Below are 24,544 nucleotides of genomic sequence, written 5' to 3'. Positions count from 1 at the left end.
GAAAATGCACTTGTGAAAAAAGGAGCCAACTTTAGCCTGGTGTTAGTATGTGAACCTATCCAGGGAGGTTTCCTCTCCAGCCAAAAGAGGGAGCCCTCAGCCCGGGGGGGAGGCTAATGTCAATAACACCCCACATTTTTGCCAGAAAAGTGTCCGAAAACGACCCTCTTTATTCAGGCTGCGCAGAAAGGTGGCGCATTCCTGTCAATAGCGCTGCAATAGTTTGGGGTGTAGGGATTAGAGAGGTCATCTCATTAACGGCGCTCCTCAACAGCGCCAGACACGGCACAGCAACAGCAGCGCGCTGGGTGTCGCAGTACGGAGTGTGTGTGTCAGAGAGAGAGAGAGAGAGAGAGAGTTTGCATGGTAGTGAGTGCTCCACTGTGTGTGTGTTTTAGCTGTGTGGCTGCATTAGTGGTGTGTGTGTGCATGAGAGTGACTCTCAGTGAAGTGTATGTGTGTATCTGTATCTGCATCAGGAGTGTGTTTGTGTATGTGTGTGTGTGTGTGTGTGTGTGTGTGTCTGTGGCAGCATCAGTAATGCATGTGTGTGTGTGTGTGTGTGAATGATTGAGTGTTTGCTCTGGATCAATAGGGCTCTCCCGTGGAGCTGCACCGCTCCCACCCGCAGTGAGTCTATCAGGCTCTGTACCAGCCACAGAGAATGACTTAGAGAGGCAAGCGATGCCTCACGCAGCGGCCGCCAGCTATTATAGACGTCTCGTCCTATTCTGCACTCGTCTCAGTCTTAGCTACAAACTTCTCCTCCGTTGTCGAGGTGTCTTGTGAATTATATCAGTACTGGCAGATAATTATGTTTAATAAAATCATCAGCCGATAGTTGATGATGTGTCTGCTGAACTCTAGAAGAGCCGCGCGTTTAGGTGACACTGGACTACGGTACTGAAAGATCTGTTCAGTTCATTTTACTGCATCTGTTTTTCATACAGGTAGATATAATTTGAATTAGAATAGTTTCTTCATATACATTAGGGCCGTACAATATAGACAAATAAATGTGATGTTACTTTAAATATACAACTCTGCACATGTTAAGTTTACAGGTGTGTCTGTGCGTGTATGTCACTGTGTGTGTGTGTGTGTGTAGGTTGGGGGTGTTTGTTACTTCTGTAATGTCAGTGAAGCTGTTATTGTACAGGGTGGGCCATTTATATGGATACACCCAAATAAAATGGGAATGGTTGGTGATATTAACTTCCTGTTTGTGGCACATTAGTATATGGGAGGGGGGAAACTTTTCAAGATGGGCGGTGACCATGGTGGCCATTTTGAAGTCGGCCATTTTGGATCCAACTTTAGTTTTTTCAATGGGAAGAGGGTCATGTGACACATCAAACTTATTGGGAATTTCACAAGAAAAGCAATGGTGTGCTTGGTTTTAACTTACGTAACTTTATTCTTTCATGAGTTATTTACAAGTTTCTGACCACTTATAAAATGTGTTCAAAGTGCTGCCCATTGTGTTGGATTGTCAATGCAACCCTCTTCTCCCACTCTTCACACACTGATAGCAACACCGCAGAAGAAATGCTAGCACAGGCTTCCAGTATCCGTAGTTTCAGGTGCTGCACATCTCGTATCTTCACAGCATAGGCAATTGCCTTCAGATAGTGGGGCCATTCTTCATCAATGGAAACCTCAAGGCCACTGGATATTTGAAATTGCTACATGATGATGTGTTTCCCTCTTTATGCACTGAAGCTGGCACGTTCCCTGAGTTTTTCCAGCAAGATGGTGCACCACCACATTATAATGCACATGGTTGAATTGGCTTTCAAGATTATGACCATCAATACCATGATTTACTCATAGACAGTCTCATCATATATTTGATAGAGAAAGGTAAATATATATAGGTATGTGCATATACTGCATGTAGTAAGCATACAACTAAATATCAGGTTAACTGTTCATCATTGTTAACAAACAAGAAGTTAATATCACCAACCATTCCCATTTTATTTAGGTGTATCCATATAAATGGCCCACCCTGTATATCGAGGTGTTGATATTCAGTGACACTATTCTAAGCGATAAATTAACATAAAAGTCTTTCTGGATGTGCAGCAAGTAAACTACCTAGCCTCTTATTTTACAAACAGTGATACATACTGGCTTACTGAAGCACACTTAATAGTGTAAAACCAAAAATATAGAAATACCAACAGCTACTCATTCATATGTGATGCTGCTGTGATACCAGGCTGCTTTATCTCAGCACACACTTCTAAACTCCCTGTTTTACTCCTCCATTTACATCGCATACAACACATCACTGCTCTACGTATTTATTCCATTTTATTATTTGTATAGTAACGTAGTTTGGAGCATAATCACCCAGACTTTTGCACACATTTGCACATGCACATATTTTTATATTTATTGTCTATATACTCTGTGTAGTGTTTTGTCTATTATCCATACACTGTTGCATCATGTCCTAGCTATTCTTCATCAGATACTTAACCTAAACATGTTTCGTTGTAGTGTACAATGCTGTATTAGTATAATGTCAATAAAGTTAAATTGACTTGAACTAAATATCACAACTGTAAACACATTTTTTTTGTGAACTGTATTGTTCCAAAAGCTGTCAGCTATGAGGATAGAGACCGACATGAAGTTATCAGACACTACTGCAGGTTTAATAGACAATACTTGAACACAATAAAAACTGTAAACTGTAAACATGAACACAAACAAAAGAAAGCTTAAAGCTTAAACAAAACTAAAGGAAGTTAAAAATGGGAAAACAAAAGGCCTCAGGGCTTTAGGCCATCAGCTATAGCTAACAAAGGACATGGATAGGGATAGGCTAATCTAGACAGGAGTAAATGTAAACAAGGTACAAAATATAGACAAGCAAAAGCACATATGTAGTTCGGCACGTTGTGTGACTGAGAACAGGGTTGAGGGGTGGGGGAAAACGAGTCACCGGTGTCTGTATTGGGCGCTGCCAAGGCTGACATACTTTATGCGTTACATCAGCGTTCCCTTTACAGTATTTTCACAGGTTTGTAGTTAAGGACAGTAAAGGACAGTTAAGGACAGAAGGCATTCGGAGCTCTGCACATGTGTTGTGTAATTAGCTTTTAAGTTAAAGCAACATTATGTAGCATTTCTACCTTAAAATAACAGCATTGTAAAAGGGAGAATAGCGCCACAATCGTTGCTCCTTCAAGGTTGGCACACTGCTAACTGCACTGTTACTTTGGTAAAGCAAGCAGGACAACAGTTATGAGAACTGCTTAATGCTGCATACCTGAAATTTCACTTTTGTGAAATAACCTCGTCTTTCACTTCCAGTGACAGTTCTGTATCTTCCAGCTTGTCCAGAAATGCATATGGACAACATGTCCTTTAGGAGTGGCTCAAAGTGCGAATTTCACTCCCTGACTGGAGTAAGAAATGCCTATTCTCACAAAACACTGCTTTAAATGGTTTTAACTTGCCACCCATTTGGGAGAGCATGTGTTTGTGCTCCAGTGCTGCACATGATCCATCATCATTCTGTCATCACATGTTTATTGCTGACACCTGTACCATGATAATCAAAATTGAATTAGTCATGCAGCCCTAATGCCATTAAAAATATCAAACGGTTCCCATATCTGTGCATCCCTGCTTCTTTCACAAGAAGTGTGTCTTGACGTAACATGCAGTAGGAGTTGCATTTTATTGTTTAGTATGAGCCTCAGACTGGGACCATCTTGGGACAAAAAAGAAAATGAAAGTGGTGGGATATGGTGAGAAAAATGCTGATTTTTGTGCCCTGTGGTAACCAAAATGTTCCGAACCCGTTATGAATGATCATGTATACACTTTTCCCCTGCAAATCATGGCATCCTTAACAAGTCAAAACATGAATATTGCTATATATGGCTGAATATTGAATATTGCTGCACACTGACATAATTATTGGGCAGTAGTAGAGTACAAAGCAATAATGTATACATATTAAAGTAGCTGTTGCTCTTATATCAGTGTTAGCCTGCTTGTAGCGTGGATGTAACAATGCTCATCTTTCATATGAGTCTCATATTTTCACCTCAGACTCCAGTGGCATTTGGGAGAAAACTGTTCACAGGACGAACTGGATTGGGTATGGAGCACTTTTTGTTTACCACAGGGTGTGATTTTTGAAAATCCCTTTCATTGCTGTCAGAGAAAACCAGATTAGACTCAGAGTTACTGATGTGGGCCTGGAGAGGTCTATTTCAGACTATGTCTGCATGTATAAATAAATGAAAACGGCACCAATCATCAGCAAGTTAATGCCATGATGTCAGCTTTTTCAAAAAGCTGTGTTTTACCCTCCCAAACAGAAACATGTGTAGCTCCTAGGCATAACCGAGGATCTTCAAGTGCCACTTCTATTACCTTAACAGGGGCTGTGAACTATGAAGCACGGAAAAGCTGTGATATTTACTTAGACGTACCTGTGTGCTGTGTGCTCCTTCCTCAGAGAGCAGTTCAGCTGCGAATCCAACATTAACATTAATTGTGGTAGCAATATTAAAAAGTCAATAAAAGCAGACATTTTCTGAAGGCTGTCATCCAAACTAATAAAGCCTTTGCAGTGTTGGGGATACAGTTCCCAATATTCTTCTTCTTAATTCCTAATTAAACTGCTAAGTTTAACACTGGAAGTAGTTAGGCTACATCAAAGCTAATGTAGAGAGAAAGGCAGTTAGGCAGACTTGGACAAATGATTAAAGGCATGATTCCCCTTCAAAGACTGTTGCACAGGGTTCCGACAGGAGAAAGCCTCCATCCGATGCTTAGTACCCATATATTTAAAATGAAAGTGATAAAAGTAGTAGAAACCAACATATGGCTTTGATCAGGCTGTCTCAGTTTTTGGTGGAAGAAGTGACTGCGTAATGAGAGAAAATGGTTGTTGAATTAGGGTTGTCATGATACCAGACTTCTTGATATCAGGTTTAGTATTACAGTGCTTGATACTAAGTGGTACAATCAAAAACACTCAGTTTTGTGGAAAGAAAAAGAATACTTTATATTTTTGCCATGCTTTTGTTTGTCTGACAAAGTGAAGATGCAAGCTAGAAGCTGTCCATAGAAGAAATCATTTACATTTTAATTCATTAAATAATTCACAGCATTTTTAATTATTGAGTTACTTTTGCATAGTGTAGAAAACTGGACAGGGTTAAAAAAAAGGATTCTGTCAGTCAAAAGCAAAAGCTGGTAAATTGCCTAAAGCCGATGATCGCCAGGAATCTTTAATCCAGGTGGAGAGTGTAGTAACACCATAATAAAGTGTGGAATTTACCCGACTTTTCATGCAGGGTTTTCCACAGCTTATCCTGTGGATTTCTAGGCAACGGCATATGGAAGTCCTCATATGGTTTAATACCTACGGACTCTCCAAGGTTAGTGGTGTACGGCCCTGTGTAATAGTAACCTTATTACAGTCAGACTGTCTGGGTGCACCAGTATGTTCAGTGTGGAAAGTATCCATACATTATGCAGACCCCATATATATAAAAGACTTCACAATCTGAACAGCTTGCTTCCTTTTTCAGTGTGACTCATGGGTAGGGACTTCTATAGACACCATGTGCTGTCTGTTTGTTGTTAATGGACATACGAGCAGTTACAGTATGCATACTAGCCGACACGTCTATATATAGTCATGTTCTTCTTACAGAACATTGGTCTAATTGTTTATATGAGAGTAGACTTGGCTTGACTGACTGGTGCAAACTTGTAGGCGTTACATTTTTAGTTCTTACACAAGCCAGCATGGCATGGAATTTTTTGTCCTCCAAAAAGCCCACAGCGCCTCCACGCTATTGTAATCGCTTTTTAAATAGTGTTTATGCAAAGCCGTGGAAGTCTGACCTGCTAGGACGTCGTGTTTTGAGCAGGCAGACAGTCTTAAAGAGAGAGCAGCTTTGGTGAAAATGAAGCGTAGGCGGCAGGCCGAGCGCCTGGAGAGCCTTTGAATGTCACACATGAGGTTGTAGTTAATTTAAGCTCCCTTTCTTCATTTTAGCAGGATACAGAGAGAGCGAAGTACACAAAGATGTATAATATAACTCACGTCAGGCAAAAGTGGACGGTGTGAGGTTACTTTACGGAACTTAGAGCCTGTGCTTCACACACAAGACACACAACACACACACACAGGATGGGAATTTCAACTTTCCTGTTTGGATGTCCGCATGAAAGAGGTAAAAGGAGCATTTGCAGTAGACCAAATCGAAATGTCGGTGGTACTCCCGAGTGGATAGTTCTCATCTGGTTAGCGGTACAGCATCTGATTTTATACAGCGGAAAGTAAGAATGAGAAAGTGTGCTTTAGGCCGTTGCCTGCTAGACCCAGTGAGGGGCGCTACTATTTTCGAGAGGATAGATATATCCTGTCTGAGGAGTAAAACGAGCTGGAAAACCTGCATGTCCATGCAACCTTTTACCTGAGGATACCACAAATTCAAATGTACTCCAGTACAGAATGGGTCAGGTTTAGGTTTTTCCCATTTCCAGCTTTTAAAAGAGGTCATTGATGGTTTACCAAAGTTCAGGTCTACCAATATCAACAACAGCGATGCAAGGACTATCGGTATTGCTAAAATGTACATATTTATAGGTACATAATGTCTGGGAAAATGTTCTGTTTATGTAATATCCTGTGTACATAATCCTAAAATAACTCATCAGTATCAGTGTGGCACTAACAGCTTTGTTAGCTTCCTTTTGACCCTGTTCTTCAACCCCACAGGACCACCACAGAGCAGGTAGTAGTTGGGCAGTGGGTCATTCTTTGCACTGCAGTGACACTGTGTGGCGTGTTAGTGTGTGTTGTGCTGGTATGAGTGGATCCGACACAGCAGTGCTGCTGGAGTTTTTTAAACACCTCAGCGTCACCGCTGGACTGAGAATAGCCCATCAACCAGAGATTTCCAGCCAACAACGTCAACAACTGTGGGTAGCGTCCTGTGGGTAGCGTCCTGTGGGTAGTGTCCTTTGATAAAGGATTAGAGGATGACCAACACAAACTGTTCAGAAGCAGATGAGCTTCTGTCTCTGACTTTACATCTACAAGGTGGACTAACTAGGTAGGAGTGTCTAATAGAGCGCACATTGAGTGGACTAAGAATAATCCAACAGACAAATGATAGCTGCTCTGTGGTGGTCCTGTGGGGTCGTAAGCATTACAGTATGCAGAGAAACAGATAGACTACAGTCTGTAATTCTAACTACAAAGTGCTCCTATATGGTCAGTGGAGCTGATTTAATGGACAGATAGTGTACAGACAAGGTGTTAATGTTATGGCTGATTGGTACATATATGTGTTGGTTTTCAAGACATCACAGAAATATGAATTCCAAATGAGCTGTTTTTGTAGTTTAGTTACAATGTAAGGACCTGATGAATTCTGATATAATTGGATCAAAACAGCTCTGAGCTGCTCATTATTAATGCGAGATGAACACTGATGTACAGTTTGTGTGCAAACTGCAAATTCCTATGTGACCTTTCTCATTAAATGGAGATATAAAATAATGAAAGTTTAGGAGAAGGACCATGCTTAAACTCCATCCAAATTCCAGCTCCTCCGCTCCATTATTACACACCCTATAAAACCGCTCCTCTCCCCTCACCTTCTTGTGCTGAAAGTTTCCTCCAACTCATGCTGAGGCAAGAGGGGCGCAGGTCAGGCTTCAAGTCTCATCAGCTGAAGCTGCCTAAAACTCCAGCCCAAGTTTCTCAGAGTTCCCCTTCCTTGCTTCAGCCCACAGTGAGCATGGTCCGCACTTGCCTACAAATGCTGCGTATGATCTGAATCTGATCTGAAAGTGTTCACATTTGATTTGTGTGTCCACAGATGTTGAAAAAACATCAAATCCATGTTGCTTCAACTCAAAAGATCCAATTTAGCCATTTGAATCTTGTAATGTGAACATAGCTATGTAATATGTACAGGGCTACTTATGTGTGTGTGTGTGTGTGTGTGTGTGTAAAGGGATGGATTAAGTGGATGAAGTCATCATTGTTGCATCCTGCCTCAACATTTACTGGTATGTCTGATGTCTGGTAAAGCTATTTCTCGCTCACGTGTGCGCACACACCCGCACACACACAGAGCCTTTTTTGCTTGACTTACACCTGAAACTTTTCCTCAGTTTCAGTGACTTCAATGTGTTTCTTGCCTCTCTGCCAGGACTCACTAGCAAAACACCTTTAATGGGAATTTAATGTTTGTCATCATTAATTATTCAAGGCGCTGAGAGTATGGTGTTCGTTTTTATTGTTGTAAGCTAATCAGTTAGCTAATCAATCTGTCATTCAGTCCATCAACCGGTCCATCAACTTAGCAATCAATACTGCCATGAAAACTGCCCAAGTGCCTCTAAATACCCAGTGTGCCAGAGGGTTTCCCTTTTTCACTCTGGCCTCTGAAGCAATGGTCAGGTATACATTTTATTGCCTACTCCCTTCACAAATCTGTGAAGTAAATGAAAGGAAGCTGACCACCTTTATGCATAAGCAGTCATGGCATTCTGTTAAAACCCCAGCTGTAAGCGTCTTTTTAGTGAGTTTTGTGATGCTAAATTCTCAGAGAGAAGACCAGAAGAAACTGTGACCTATGACTAGGCCCTGTCTGATGCGAAACACTAATACTGTGATAACTGATCGTATCGGCTAGACTAATTTCAAATGGTCAAAACGAATACTCTAGTAGATTTAGCCAAACAGTGATTGACTGACAGATTGTCAGTTGGCAAGCATGATTGTCACTCACTGGAAGTGTTTTCTGTATTACACTATTCTTTAGAGACTACTGTGCTAAAAATATTATGAGATCAGCAGAGTATAAATACTCAAACCAGTGCCACCAATAATCTTGCCACGCTCCAAATCACTGAGATCACATTTTCCGCATTCTGACAGTGGATGGGAACATTACCTGAAGCTACTGAGTAGTATCTGCATGGTATTATGCACTACACTGCTGCCACATGCTTGGTTGATTAATTGTGTAGGTGTTCAGGTGGTAAATGTCACAGTTGCTTTACCTAAGAATACAGCTATATAACAATATATACAATATATACAATATAAAAATACATAAAAATCAGTAATTGATATTTCCACACTGGCCAATTATTTATATGCTGAAGCCTATGTTTTGTATGTGGTGTAAAACATATTGGTACTCTTGAGTATCAGGGTATTATTTGTTACAGTAATGTATTGATTCTTAAAAACATTCATGAACATTCATGGAAAGGCAGGGGTTCATTTTTTGTTGTGTTTAGTCTGTTAGACCCTGTGTGTAAGCCCACATTTTAGTTCTTTACTTTCATTAAAGTAAAGAACTCACATAACTACATTATTGTCATAATTAACATTAACAGCTTTTTTGGCCCCAAAATAGAACCCTGTGGGACTCAGGACACAAGATATGCCAAACTACACAGTTAACAAATATTTCACTGTAGTTTCTGCATTAGGATTAATAACTGAATAATAAACCTAGGGCTCAAGGGGTTAAACCTCGGCCGTGATACTTAATTTTTTAAAACTTTGAACCTTTGGCCTTATATGAGGACATTGTTTTTAGCAAAAACGTCTTACTGTACAAAGACTAAGTTTAGTTTTTATACTTGTTAGGTCCTACTAATCCTAAATAGGTGAAATTACAAATGCACACCTAGCAAAAGACCGGGTCTCAGGAGGTTGAATATCAGTGTTGTACTCAGTGTTGTACTCTTTAGATCCCAATGGTCTGATTGCATAAAAAGTAAACTTTTACTCATATGATTATATGTGTTTTTATGCTATGACAGTTTTCCAAAATTTCCTTTTAAGTAAATAACAGTATATCACCTTGTTTATAGTATCACGAGATATTAAAATATATTGGATCATAATCTCTGTATCGTGATACCTATCGCATGGCCAGGTTTTTGCCAATACACAGACCTAATATTTTATATCTTACACCGAATCATAAATCTGTTGCGCTATTGAAAGCCATCAGGTGCATAATGGTGAAACTAATGACTTGCAGATTGCTGTATCTGATATGTGCCTACCCTGACCTTATATTTACTGACTGAGAGACCAGTCTACAGGGAGAAGGAACTCATGTTGAGTGTGTCAGGGTGGGGATGATACACACAACTGTATGAGTCATAAAGTGTGTGTTCTCGATTGAGTGTGAGTGTCTATGTGTGTGTGTTTGTGGCTCACGTTTAAACACATACCACAACTTCTTGCCAACAACATTTTCCACTGAGAGAGGTCATGCTACAACTAGTGCTGATCTGTACTTCTAATGAACAACCGTAGCGAAACATTGACGAGTTAGAGACTGAGAGCGATGGAGAGTTTGTAGTTTTGTTGTGATGTTACTGGAATTTTGACTTTGAGGATATTTTCTAAGTGTAGTATTACGATGCTGAACCCCAAAATGATACTATAGCCAAAACTGAACTGACTTCTCTGGGCCATAACCTCCCGAAGTTCTACCATATGACTCTTCTGCTTAAATCACTTCACTGGCTTCCTGAGCAAGGATCAGATGCTAAGCTTTGGTGCTGACATTCAAGGCTTCTGAAGGCTCAGCTCCTCACTACTTCTGCAGCTGTTTTCAGAACTACACACCTGCACACCAGCTTAGGTCTTCCACAATCTGGGCTCCTGAAATGTCCTTCCTTAAAGTCGAACTTAAGTGAACACTTGTTTCCTTCCACCGTGGTCTGAAGACTCAATTCTTCAGGCAGTACTTAGATTAATGCCTTTCGAATTGAATTCTCCTTTCCACTTAGTCACAAGCAAACACAAAACTGATCTGTATCTAACTAGACCAAGGTACAATCTTCTCCATGAGACTGTAGATTCTTTCTGTATATCCAGGCACTTTGTATCGGTTTACCTTCCACTGTTTACAAGTCGTTCTGAATAGGAAACATACCAACATACCATCTGCACACTCAATTGTGTATTTTTAAGAACGCGTGCTGTTTATTGAACATCGTGGACGTTGTGAAATGCCGCTGGTCACCTACTGCACTCTCACGTTGCTTTATGGACACTGCATGTTTATTTTGATGTTCGTACCACCATGTTAGTGTGTTTTTTGGTCTGAGCATCTTTACAGTTCATAAAACAGGCTGCAGTGTCATCCTTTCATAATTGACATGCTTTATTGTGTTATCTACCACCTAGGCTACAAAACAAGGAAAGCTGAAAACATGGTGCCTATTGCTGTTACTCTTTACATCATAGACCTTTTTCTCAAAATACAGAAATCACATTATTGTTGTCTAAATGATGTTCATAACATGTACATGTAGTATGTTGTATTACTGTCACACTATTAACTGTGATTTCATAATGAATACAAAACTCAATCTGTAATAAGATTCACAAATCTGAAATGATTAAATAATGTAAATACAGTCGCATTTATTTTCCAATAGGGGGGAGATTAACAGTGATAACGAGGACCTACTAATGGGCCTAGTATTCATCACACTGTATTTAAGACAAATGCAAAAGATAGAGAACTTAGCTTGTTTCTAATCTGGCAGGTGTTTTTTATATTGTGTCAATTCTTCATGATGAGCTGACCTGTGAAAATTCTCCAAAGTGGCCAAAATAATTGCATCTTTTCACATTGACTCCCATTATCCTTACAAAGGTTTTTCTTCTCTTGTAAATTCCGTTTTGGAGATACAAGCTTTTTACATATAGTTCATTTCAGACTACTTTATTAATCCCATAGCCCCGTGTACCCAACAAAATAGCTACATGTCAGAGACTACAGCATGCATAAGTCAGAAAAAGGTCAGTGCAGAAAAATAATGAGCGGTGCTATGTTATTATATAAAAGCTTTCAGTTGTATGTGACTAATGGATGATATGCTAATCAGCGTCTCTCTGTCTGTCTGAGTCAAATTAGCATGCGCGGTGTGATTCACCTGTTGTCAGAATACAGTGACAGCATGTCATTAGCCTATTTAGAGAAAGAATGGGAAAGTTTGAAAAGTTAGAGTATTGACTTGTTTACCTAGGATTGAAATAGCACTGAACTTTCAATGCAGCCTGCCTTTCTCTTTGGCCTTTGAATAGCCTGCCCTGCGGCTGTAGTCTTCCGATAGTACCAGCGGTACGGCTGACGCTAATCACTCTCAGCTGTGCGGCCTGCGGTCCTGTAGCCCGACCGCCTCGTTCGCAGAGAAAAATAGAGGGGGAAATCAGGCAGAGGAATAAAAGAACGAGTCTCGCTCTGATTACAGCTCTGTGTAAACTTGCACTCCGCTCCCCACATCTGCTTCCATTTAAGGCTGAAAGACGCATACCTACACATTAGTGTTTTTCTCTCCAGGAAGCTTTGCTAAGAGCAAACTTTTCTTCCCGCTATAACTGAGCCAAACTGCAGCCAGCTTAAAAGGCAAGGAGATTTTGTCGTTGGCCTCAACCGCCATTTAAAATGCTAGTGGTTGACTTTCTACCACAAGGTACATTCACATGGGGAGTGTGCTGTGTGTATAAGGCAGTGAGCGCAGGAGGCCTTGCTATGACAGTGTAGGGGAGTTAGTATGTGGGCGTATGTGTGCATGCACATGTGAGGAACACACACAGAGGAAGTGCTATTTCTGGAAATACAGTCTTGAGTGGCCTGTGAGCCACATTGTTGGCTATTGGTAACAGATCCCATATAGTACAGTGGTCACAAGAAAGTAACCGTAGCCCTGTAACACAATATCTATCCAAAACACGTTTTCAAATTGTACAGTTTTTCAAAACTGCTGTCAAAAACTCTTAAGTGCAGTGCTTTTATTCAGACCTTGCTGCTCTACATCCAGTTAAACAGGATGTAATATGCTCTCTTCGTAAGGAAATATACAATTGGTTCTTTAGGTACTTTAGGTAAACATATTGTGTATCACGATAACACAGTTGATTAGGGTAATGACAAAATATCACACTGTCCCACCTCTATGTGAAAATGTATTCATAAAACTGTTGAATTGATCCACTTAAAGTAGTAGTACAAAAAGTGTCAGTGTTGCCTACACAATCTACTTTACTGGAGTACAATATACAGTATCAGTTATTATATTATATAATTACCGTTTATTTGCTTAATTTAGCAAAAATAAGAACTGGCGTGTGCAAAACATTGTTGGCGTGTTTTTTTTCTGATATGCAAAAATCATGAAATGAAGAGGAATCAAGTCAAGTCAAGTGGGTTTTTATTGTCATTTCATTATTGTCATTTGCAGTGGCACTTGATTTTGCCAACAACACAGACAACTGACAGTTAATAACCATAACAGGTTCTCAAGGTTCCAGTTCTCTGAGCTATTTTGTTATGGTCTGTTCATCTGGGTTATGTGTGCCGGAACAAAACTATTTCTATATCGCTTTTTTTGCAGTTTGGAGCTTTAATCCTTAATTAAGGTGGAAACAACTGAAATTCAGAGTGCAAAGGCTGGGTGTCATCATTTAGAATTGAGTCAGTTATCCACTTTAACTCTGGTGTACAAAGCTTCTAGGTTAAATTGTGACTGGCCAATCAGCTTCCTATGAACAATTTAAATTATTATTTAAAAAAATATATTCTTTAATCCCCTAAAATCTGTACTAAAAGACTTTCCAGACTATTTAAGATTAAGATTAAAATGGGGTTGTCAGTGTGGAAATAGGACAGTCTCCTACAACAGTATAAATGCTGGTGCCCTGTTTTAAACACAGCTTCACAATTAGCTCTAAAGTTTGATAAAATGTCATCAAATATCAGCTTGAATTATCAATCAAACCTAAAATTGTAAAGCAGTTGCACTATATAGACAAAATAATTTCCTTATTTACATATTTGTATTCCCTTTGCAGCTATAACAGATTCCACTGTTCTGGGAAGGGCTTCCTACAAGATTTTGGAATGCGTCTGTGGGACGTTTTGGTCATTCTTCCAGAGGCAAGCATCTGTGAGCTCACACACTTGTTGGATGAAAGGGCCTGACTCGCAATCCTCATTCTTGTTCATTCCAAAAGTGCTGAGGTCAGGGCTCTGTGCGGGCCAGTCAAGTTCTTCCAAACTCCCAACTATGTCTTTATAGACCTTGCTTTGGGCACTGGGGCAAAGTCATGCTGGAACAGAAAAGGGCTTTTCCCTAACTGTTTCCACAAAATTGGAAGCATACAAATGCCCAGAATGTCTTGGTATGCTGAAGACTTGCCTATACTGGAACAAGGGGTTGAGGCCAACCCTTGAAAAACAACCCCAGAGCATTACCCTCCTCCACCAAACGTGGTGCTTATTGGGCCCATCAGTTGGCACATTGCAGTCAGACAGATAATGTTCTCCTGGCATTCACTAAACCCAGACTAGACCCTGTTAGAGAAGAATAATTTGTCACACAGAACACCCCTCCACCCCTGCTTGCATGGTGCTGTCCAGCCTTGGAAAGCCATGCCATGAAGCTTCCAGTGCACAGTGTTTGTGCTGATGTTAATGCCTAATGATTGAGTCAGGTTTTGAGTGTTGGTGAATTTTATGCACTCGGCATTTAAGAGTCTTCACTGTAACTTTACATGGTCTGTCACTTTGGTGGCTGAGTTGCTGTAGTTTCTTAAAGCTTCCACAGAAATTTCCCAAACTGACTGCTATCCTGTTACAGTACCTTGCTGGAATTCAGTGAGCTCTCAGTGAGAAAGACTAGTTCTTTCACTACATGTGTAGTGAAGGCAGACTGCTTGGCTAGGTGCTTGATTTTATACACTTGTGGCAATGGGATTAAATGAAACAACAGGATTCAATAAGTAAGCGGTGTGTCTCAATACTTTTGTCCATATAGTGTATCTGCCAATACCGTTGAATTCTTGGTTGCAATTGCTTCCTTTCATTCTCAGTGTTATCTAGAGTATGAAGGGTTGACCAAACAAAAGAAAATCTAGGCGACACCAGAGACAGGATGTTCTGTACACAATATTGATATTAAATTACATTTTGAATAATAAATACATGCCCTATTACATATCAAATATTGGTTACCATGATAGGAGTCAATTAGTAAAAAAGGAGTCATTATTAAAGAAGTACTTCAAGAACTATTTTTTATTTATACCTCCATGGTAGTAACATGTCAATGTTGCACTGGTACATGTGTACAGACATAGCAGTGTTGCTGGAGTTTTGACCCACCTAGGCATTACTGCTACAGCCTGCCATCCCAAAAGTATATGGCCAAAACTAACTGTTTGGCCAGAAACCACTAATGAAGGTCTGGAGAATGACTTACACAAATTGGGCAGAAAAAGAGGAGTTAGAGTCACTAACTGTACAGTTCCAAGGTGTATAATAGTAGAGTTGGCCACAGTATTAGAGTCACAGTATGGGCTAGTGGGTGGCTGACAAATTGTGTGGCTACAGTCAGGGTAAAAGTGCACCTACAGAACTACAGAGTGAATGTCTTTCTTTCACAAAAAAGTCATTCTTTTTCAATCCCACTGTGTTGCATATTTGTTTTTCAAGATAGCTAGCTGAAATAGTACCAGTTTGGTTAAGCTTTACTCCACCTTATAGGCTTTATATATATCTTCCTTTTCTCAGTCCAACAACGTTGCACCCACCACCACCCATAACCACACCTTCTTCATCTCTGCTCTCTTCCCCTGATCCACAGGCGAGGTCCGTAATCTCAAAATGTTAATTATTCTAAACAGCCATCTCATACACATCAGCTGCCAGTGTAAGAAAATTCAGAGGCAGCTAGAGTGAAACATTTGCGTATATCGCACTTAATCACCAACTGTAAAGATGTGGTTTAAATCTGATCATGTGACAATCAATATTCTAGCCACATGAAGTGAGAGCTCTAAGAGCAGCTAAGCAGGTCACAAAAGATTCAGAAAGAACTGATTTTTAAACAGAAATGAGGATCAGGTCTTTTAAGTCACTTGGCTGTTAAATCTGATTCTGTAATGAACCAAAGGAACCACTAGAGGACCTAGTGGGCCAATAAATGAAGAATCTGTAGACAGCGAGCTCTAAAATCTGCTGCTCTGTGCATAACTGAATTCATCCAGGCATCATCATTTTATAAAAAAAAATATGACATTAGCTGTGGGATCACTTATTTAGGAAAAGCAAGGTTTTGAACAATAGAATGGTGGCTCCTGAAAACTACAGGAAGATGTTGTAAGTATGCTATGTTGCCTCAGCTGGTTTGCTTTGCGCACTGAAATACATTTGAAAACACTCAAAATGTATCTGTCCTCTTTCTCGTAATTGATTTGATTTTGCACGAAGTTTAGGCAACCCAATGTCTGTAAACCTGCCCTTCCGCAGTGGCGAGACCCCTGAGCGGCCTGAGTTTGAAAACCCAAAATGCCAGCATGCCACAGACTGGCCTCAGGAAATGTCACTCTGTCCGACACACGCCATGAAGGATGGCCCTACTCTTTAACATAATCAAAGGACTTAACCTTTCAACTGCAGCCAGCCAGATGCAGCCTCCTATGTGTGTGTGTGTGTGTGTATGTGTCTGATCCATTAAGCCTAGCTTACCCTAGGCATTTATCATTTATTTGAGGAAGATGAGTAGGGGCATATAGACATTTGCATCATAAAAGTCTATGAGCACGCGCACAAACACACACACACACACACACACACACACACACACACACACACACACACACACACACACACAGCTCAGTGAAAGACTAGCTGGTCAGCCCAGTCAGGGTCCAGTTACTTTAAAATCTACTATAACATATTGGGGGAAAAAATAAAACATATGTGACATGTACTAGGATAATGGTGCATTATCTCTGTTTTATTTTCAATATTTCATATTCAGACAATAAACAGAAATGGGATATTTGCCAAATTCATCTCCTGTAGAAAACATATTTATTAAAAACATTATCATTTGTCATTTTTGCTTTTATGTGGTCAAGTGAAATCTGAACATTAACAAATGGTAATGCATTTTCCTTGGTTTAACCTGCCCTTGGTTTTACTAAAGGTTGCCAAGCATAGGTCATGACACTGGATATTATACATCATAATATGTGTGGTATTCTGGCATACACTGCCAACAGTGTCAGCCAATTTGTTGACAAGACAAAGCAGCATATGCTGTGCTGAGAAAGGGGATATCACTTTGCTGGTTGCAGACCTGCAACCAAATCTCCAATGTTTGTATGAGCCAGTGATTGTATTAGAGCTGAGGTCAGTAAGGGTATTTTAGAATTGGGCTGATCTATGTGGGAAAACATCTTGCTGAGACTGATCTTGGCAAGCAATCACACAATATGTTCATGGGATTTCAGGTTAACTCGATCTCTATTCCCTGGGGCGTGTTGGTGTGAGCACGTAAGAGGAAAGGATAACTAGAGGTATTATGGGCTTCCCATATGAGTGTTCAAGCTGTGCAACACAAGAGCAACACAAATCACTTACAGGACAAAATGTATACGAACCAGCTATGAACAAGCTACCTGAACCTCACTTTCATGAGCTTAGTAATTATTAATCTGTATAAGAGATGGACCGATCAGAGTTGAAAGATGAAATGTACTTTACTTTGTTAAATCAACCACATTTAAAACTTTACTGAGCACCGAGCACCAGTGGAGAGAGCCGGTAATTTCCAGTGCAGAATTGCACTGTAGCTTAAAGTGTTGTTAGCTATCTTTGCTAGCTCTGCTTTGTCTGATACTCAGTGTACTAGGCTGAGTGATGTACTCTAGAGAGGGGTATCCGGTATGTGGCACTGAGTGGACAACACTCAACACTGGCGTGTCTGTAGCCGTGAATGAGGTCTGTATTGCCATGTAGTGGTTGAATGAGGAACTGCAGCACCTTGTGACCCTGCAAAACTCTGCAGCAACTCGCATTGCCAATAATATGGATCAGATTATCTGACCAGCTCTCAGGATCACCGATCGCATATTTGGGCTGGAAACCATCCGATATCGATACATAGCTAATCGATCCATCCATCTCTAATCAACATGCTTTTCCAAAACGTGTTGTTTTACCCACACTCTTAGGTGTAATATAGGTGCAACAAATGGTTCTTTGAGTGATGCTACTTTTGGTTCCATAAAGAACCTTGAACTACATCTGTTTTACAAACATGGTCTTTGCACCCTAAACTCTCAAAGAAGCTGCTGAAGGTCATTTGGCAGTAACCCATATCAGTAGTTATCTATGTCTTTTTGGGCTGGTTTCCATTTCAGCTCCTTTTCTGTAGTGTACGCAGTGGGATAGTATTACAGGAAATCATCTGGAGCATCGTCTGGAGCAATTGTGTTTTTGACCAGAAAACCCGGGTGTAATCAATTAAAGCAATGCAAGGCCATTGAGTTGGTATGATTGTTAAAGGAACAGTTTGGCCAAAAATTGAATGAACGTGATTTATCACTCTCCCCTGATGCAGTCGATCAGCCAGAAAATTTAGTTTACAATAGGAAATTCATAGTACTGCAGAATGTTAGTTTATTAGCTTTAAAATTCTATTGACAAGCTGTGCAAACACGCTTCTACATCATCATCCATATATCGTCCTCATCCTGCTTTGTAGTACTATTTTGCTATTTTACAAAATTTTTTGGTGTCTGTGGACCCTAATGCTGGCGTGACAGGGTTAAATTCTTGGGCGGTAAAAGCCGTCATTAGCTAGTCACTCTGTTAAAGAAGCACTGGACTGTTTTTTATATTTACTTTACAGTTTATTTCTTTACTGACATTTTTTTTACAGCTGCATCAATGGAGTTGACATGTTATTTGAATGTCTGTTAGCTTCACTTATTCATGTTTGAGCTGGAAAATGAAACTGTTAGCTGTATTAAGCATTACTATATGTTCAAAACATTATCCGTGGTATCACTGCTTTAGACATACAATGTTAGGTTAATAACTTCATTGTCTAGAAGGAGTCTCAAAAGAGATTTTACATGGTAGCCACAAGCTAATACATGAGATGCAAACTAATCAGTGCTAATTGTGTGCTAATATACTTTGAGGATGTGCTTTCTCCTGTTTTTGTCCTATTTTTGAAGTTAAAGAGAAAGCTGTTTTTTTTCCAATACGTTGTTTACTTTTTATTAATTTAGCATCACAGTTATTTGCATAGGCTGTTCATTTAGCCTGGCTTGCCTGGTAGATTTGCATTAAGTGCCTCAGGGAAAAACAGACCTAGGGGAAGTACACTATATGTCCAAAAGTATCCAGAAACCATTTGGGACTAATATGGGAATTCAGCTCTTTTAAACTGTGTTTAATTGTGCACATACAGCCTGTATAATCTCCATTGTAAAGCATTGCCAGAAGAATGAGACACATCATTCTCAATACAACACTTGGCAAGGTCACCATGCCCAATCAGGAACTCTGTAGGAATATCCTTGAGTTCAAAAGAACCATTTGATGAGCAAGTCTGCACTACTTATTGTACATCTGACAAGAGACTCATAAAACACTGAGTTTACCATGATGTTAAGAACAAGTATCATCACGTTAGTACGGTTTCTTATTCATGAACATGGATAACAGGCATGTTTTACTGTTTTGCATGAAACCTTTCCCTTATTTGCATGTTACATTTTCATAACACAACACTACCCTGCCACACATAAGATGTAAATTCCTGGCATCAATCCCAAATGGATTTACTTATATTGAGTTTTCAGACTTGTTTAGCGAGACACACAAATATATATAATTGCTATAGTATTGGGACACCTGCTCATTGATTGTTTATGCCAAAAAGAGTATAAAAAAAGAGTTTGTCCTGCTTTTGTTGGAGTAACTGTCTCTACTGTCCAGGGTTTGTACTCTTTTTATAGAACATTGCTCTGAGAATTTCATTGCAATTAGTGGTGAGCTTTACCGAGGTCAGGATGTTGAATGATCACCACCCCACCTCATCCCCAACTCCCCAACTCATCCCAACAGTATTAAATGGAGCACCCACCATCATTCCAGAGAACACAGTTCTACTGCTCCGCTGCTGAATGCTGGGGGGCTTTGTACAATACCAACGCCTGGCCTTAGATATGGTGCCAGCATGTTCATGTTTATCTGCTCCAGAGAATCATATTCTTTTAGCAGAACTTCTCTACAGTGCACCAATAAACTTCCACAAATAATACTTCAAGTCTGGCTAAATACAGTCCAGTGCTTTTTTTTACAGAGTAACTAGCTAATGACGGCTTATACCGCCCAAGAATTTAACCCTGTCACACCAGCATTAGGCTCCAGAGGCACCAAAACAATCTGTAAAATAGCAAAATAGTACTACACAGCAGGACGAGGATGATATGTGGATGTAATGTAGAAACTTGTTTGCACAGCTTGTCAAAAGAATTTTAAAGCTAATAAACTAAAATTCTGGGTGTGTATTTACAGAAATGAGAAATTGGTGGCAGTCTAGGTGCAGTGTTTGTAAGCAACATTAGATAAAATTAGGATGTTGGATGTTATACTTTAAATGAACAAAAACCTTCATTACATACACAAACTACCAACACACGGCAAACCCGGCCCAATACCAGATCATTCTTTCAGAACACACATCACACCCACTGTCCAATACTGTCAACTGATAGCATGTACAGATACCGCATACCTTTTTTACACTCTACCAGCAAACAAAAATGCTTTTTTAATATCCAGCTTATTCTTAAAGCACTGCTTTAAGCACTGTCAAATGTGTGGGATTTTGGCAGCATACTTTCTATAAGTGACTAAGTGATATTTACTGTGTGAAATGTAGGGTAGACAAAAAGAGTCTTGCAGTAAAAGCTCGCAGTAGGGCTATAAAATTGCTGCCAGTGATGTACAACAAATTTTGTATACTTGGCCTTTGGGCTCATATGTGTCAAAATACCATTCACAAATATAGCACCAAAAAGCCACAGAAGAGGAAATCAAAACACAAACATGCACAGTCTTGTTGTACAGTAATCTCTACAGTCTTCAGCATTTCCACATCACATCATCAGGGGGTGCTTGGCATGCTGTACCCACCCCTGACTGTCTTACAGCAGCAACTTATGTCCTATATATGTCCAAATGTTTGTGGACACCCCTTCGAATGAATGCATTCAGCTACTTTAACTCGCACCCATTGCTAACACAGATGTGCAAATGCACACACACACACACACATACACACACACACACTCAGCTTTTCTAGTCCCTGTGGAAAAGTACTGGTAATAGAATAGGACTCTGAAACAGATAAACGTGACCTTATTGGCACCATGTTTAATGTGAGGTGTGGGTTAGAGGGGTATGAAGCCTTGAGATGTGGAGCAGTGGAACTGTGTTCTCTGGAATGATGGTTGGTGCTCCATTCAATACTTTTGGGATGAGTGGCAGAGTTGGGGATGAGCTAGGGTGGTAATCATCCAACATCCTGACCTCACTAAATATCTTCTCACTGAATGCAATCAGATCCTCACAGCAGTGTTCCAAAATCTAGTAGAAAGCCATCCTTGGACAGTAGAAACAGTTACTCCAACAAAAGCAGGATCAACTCTTTCTACCCTTGATTTCGGGAAAAAAAACAGTGACTGAGCCAATGTCCCAATACTTTTGTCCGTGTAGTGTACGTCGGCCATTTCTTAATGATCTATACGTTCAAAATTGTGTATCAGTTGTTTTAGTATAGTGTTTCACATGTTGTTGTTGCAGAAGTAGATGTTTGGTACTAGATTTAAGGTTTTGCATTTCTGGGGTGTGTAAGCATTTGTAAACCAGATAAGAAAGATTGGTAATGTTGGTACTGGGTAAGCTGGTGTGGACAGAAAAATTTGGCCTATTAGAAAGATATTCATTGGCTGCATATTCTGTTAAAATAACATGAACTGTCTTAACGGTTTAGTCCACAACAGATGGATGTTGGGCTAAGTGTGTTTAGAGTTTTGACAATGTGACTACAGATTGAACACAAGGATGTTAGTTATTGTAAAAACCTGTAAAAGGTTCTTCACACACAGCTATTTTATAAAAATGGTTCTTTATTAAATCTAAAGTGATTGTTTCATGGCAAAACACTTTTAGACCTCGTTTACACCAAGTCAGTTGATGTGACTTGTATCTGAACTGTATCCTGACAAGATTTTAGCCTCATGCATTTACACTCAGTAGTCAAATGTGTTTTCGGTTAGCCAGACTGGAATCTGATTCCTGTGTGGGATGAAATATGCAAACTTGTTGTGCAGTAATTATTACTGGTATTATACTGGGAGAGGTTTTAGTTGTGGAATTCGTCTTGGAGAGATAGATGTGTTTACACTGCTATAATGTGTCTCAAATGCATCTCAGACCAGCCTCCTGCAGTGGCTTGAGTGATCAGATTTGTATCGGTTTAATGAGTCCTGGGTGTGTTTATACGTCTCATGTGGCTTGACCTTATCCAGATATATTGATACACATAAAGTGATCAGGTGTAAACTGAATCTTTGTAGCATCTTGATTTTTAAGAGTGTAATACAGTCCGGCATAATATAATATTTAGTAGCAGCAGCAAAGTCAAGGTAAAGTGAATGTGAGGGACAAGGAGAGGCCGTTTTCTGTCCTGCCTCAGGTTTGATTTATGATCTGGCTGAGAGTTCTTTATATATTGGCATTTGTTGCAGTCATTGACTTTGGAATATTGCCCTATTTACTCCTTGTGTGTGTGTGTGTGTACCTGTTTTTCATTTCTTGCGGGTATATTATTGCTGTCACATAGAGGTAATGTTTCGTCAGCGTTGTGGTGTGTAGGAGTGTGTGTGCGTGTGTGCGTGTGTGTGTGTGTGTGTGTGTGTGTGTGTGTGTGTGCATGAATTTGTGTTATTGTTTGGTTGTAACCTGAAACTCGATGTTGACACTGAGGTGTTGGGTCTTACGTTTCATGCCCACAAGCTTTAACACTCAAAAGCTTGGGTTTCAACCATCATGCAGACACACAGACACACACACACACACACAAACACACACACACACACACTGCCTGGCTTATACTCCTTGAGCTTGAAGGGTGTGAGTTACTTTCTGTAACTTCTCTTACTCCACACAGACTGACAAACGCTTTCTTACAGTCTTACAGCTTTTGAGGAACAGTGAACTGAAACAGTGTTAAATAGATAGTGTTTAGATTGTGACGGTACCCATGATGCTCTCTGTCTGCGTTTAAATATTGAAGAGCAGCATTGCTGCACTCTCTGTGATGTCATCAGTTAGGGACTTGAATATCACACACGCTGTGCTCACATTACCCACCTGAGTGTTTGTGTGTGCGTGTGTGGCTGAAATGACTAATTTCCCAAAGGCCTTCATCTGAGAGCTAATGCTGTAATGTAGCTCTAATAAAGATGCAGAGTAATAAACTGAAGGCAGTTTACCCCCCACCGTCGTACTGCATCCAGCAGACCCCTCATATTCCTTCACTTCCTCCAGGGCCTTATTCTTTCTCTCTCTCTCTCTCTCTCTCTCTCTCTCTCTCTCTCCTTCCTTCTCTTTTCTGTCTTTTATATGTGTCTCTTTCTCTCTCTCCTCCTTCTCTCTCGTCCCTGTCTCTTTCTCTCTTCCCTGCTCTCTCTCTCCCTTTTTTCTTTTTTCCATCTGTTCTATCTTTCTTTCCATTCTGCCTATCTGTCCATCTATTCCCCTTTTTCCCCCACTTGTCTGTCTCTATTATGAGTTCCCTACCTTCTGTCTGTCTGTCTGTCTCTCTCTCTTTCACTTCTGTCTCTTTTTTCCGCTCTTATCTCTTTCTTTCCTTCACTACCATCTCTCTTTTCCTCTATCTCTCACTCCTGTCTCTCTTCCTTTCACACCTGTCTCTCTGTCTCACACCGTCCCTCTCGCCTTCCCTGCCATTTCTGTCTTTCCCTTCCATGTCTCCTTTCTTTCCCTCCAGTCTTTCTGCTTCCCTTTTCCCCTCTATCTCTCTTTTCCAACAATATCAACTGTCTTTCCCCCTCTTTGTCCCTCTGTCCTTTGTCTCATTTTCATCTCTCCTTCTTCTTTTTCTTTCTTAGTCTGTCTTAGTTAGTCTCTGTTCTTTTCCTGCCCCTTTCTGTCTATTCTTTCAGTCTATTTCTCTCTTTTTTTTGTCTCTCACTCTCTTTTTCCCTCTTTTAGTATTATGACATCTCGGTACAACTGTGAATCTGTGTGTGTTTGTGTGTGTGAGAGAGAGAGAAAGAGGGAAATAGAGACAGAGAGAGAGAGCTTGAACAGACGTGAGAGCGAGGGAGGAAGAGAGGTAGGAAAGGTAATTGTGTGGTCCGACTTTGACCTCATTTTAACGCTCCTGCACTAGACAGGGGATTATGGATAAACCTGGAGCAGGAGGAAGAAAGAGTGATGGTTATGAGATCATACAGGCCAAGAGCATTGTCAAGAAAAACACACGCCCATGCAGATGCACCTCTCTCTCTCTCAAACACACACACACACACACACATTAGAAGCAAGAACGTATGGTTATTAGTGGTCTGTGTTTGCAGCACACAAAGGTGAATGCCGTGTAA

At 40.2% G+C, this 24,544-nt stretch overlaps 1 protein-coding gene across 4 annotated transcripts in view; it reads left to right on the top strand.

Moving 5' to 3' along the window:
* garnl3 (GTPase activating Rap/RanGAP domain like 3) overlaps nt 1-24,544 on the top strand; it is an 84,793-nt gene that overhangs the window by 1,312 nt on the left and 58,937 nt on the right. The gene's annotated exons all lie outside the window — the stretch shown is intronic.

Source organism: Salminus brasiliensis, chromosome 1 (assembly GCF_030463535.1).
Source record: "Salminus brasiliensis chromosome 1, fSalBra1.hap2, whole genome shotgun sequence".
Lineage (NCBI taxonomy): Eukaryota > Metazoa > Chordata > Actinopteri > Characiformes > Bryconidae > Salminus > Salminus brasiliensis.
This window is presented reverse-complemented; position numbering and strand designations above follow the sequence as displayed.